We start from the raw sequence: 227 nt of genomic DNA, 5'->3' as shown, positions 1-227 counted from the left end.
CTGATTCTTGTTGGCTTGGCTCTGTTCTGTCTGCTTGAGCTATTTGTAAGCAGAGACACTGAGCACAGCTTGGGAGCTGTCCTCCTACAGTAACTGTGCCAGCAACAATTACACACGCACATATTTCATTCTACTCGGTGTGGGAAAGAATAGAATCAAAACTTCAAGAAGAAATACAAAATTTTCTCCACTGAACATCTATTCATGCATTTCAAAAGGAGGCTGTC

Source organism: Emys orbicularis, chromosome 14 (genome assembly GCF_028017835.1).
Source record: "Emys orbicularis isolate rEmyOrb1 chromosome 14, rEmyOrb1.hap1, whole genome shotgun sequence".
NCBI lineage: Eukaryota > Metazoa > Chordata > Testudines > Emydidae > Emys > Emys orbicularis.
Note: the sequence above shows the minus strand (reverse complement) of the source record.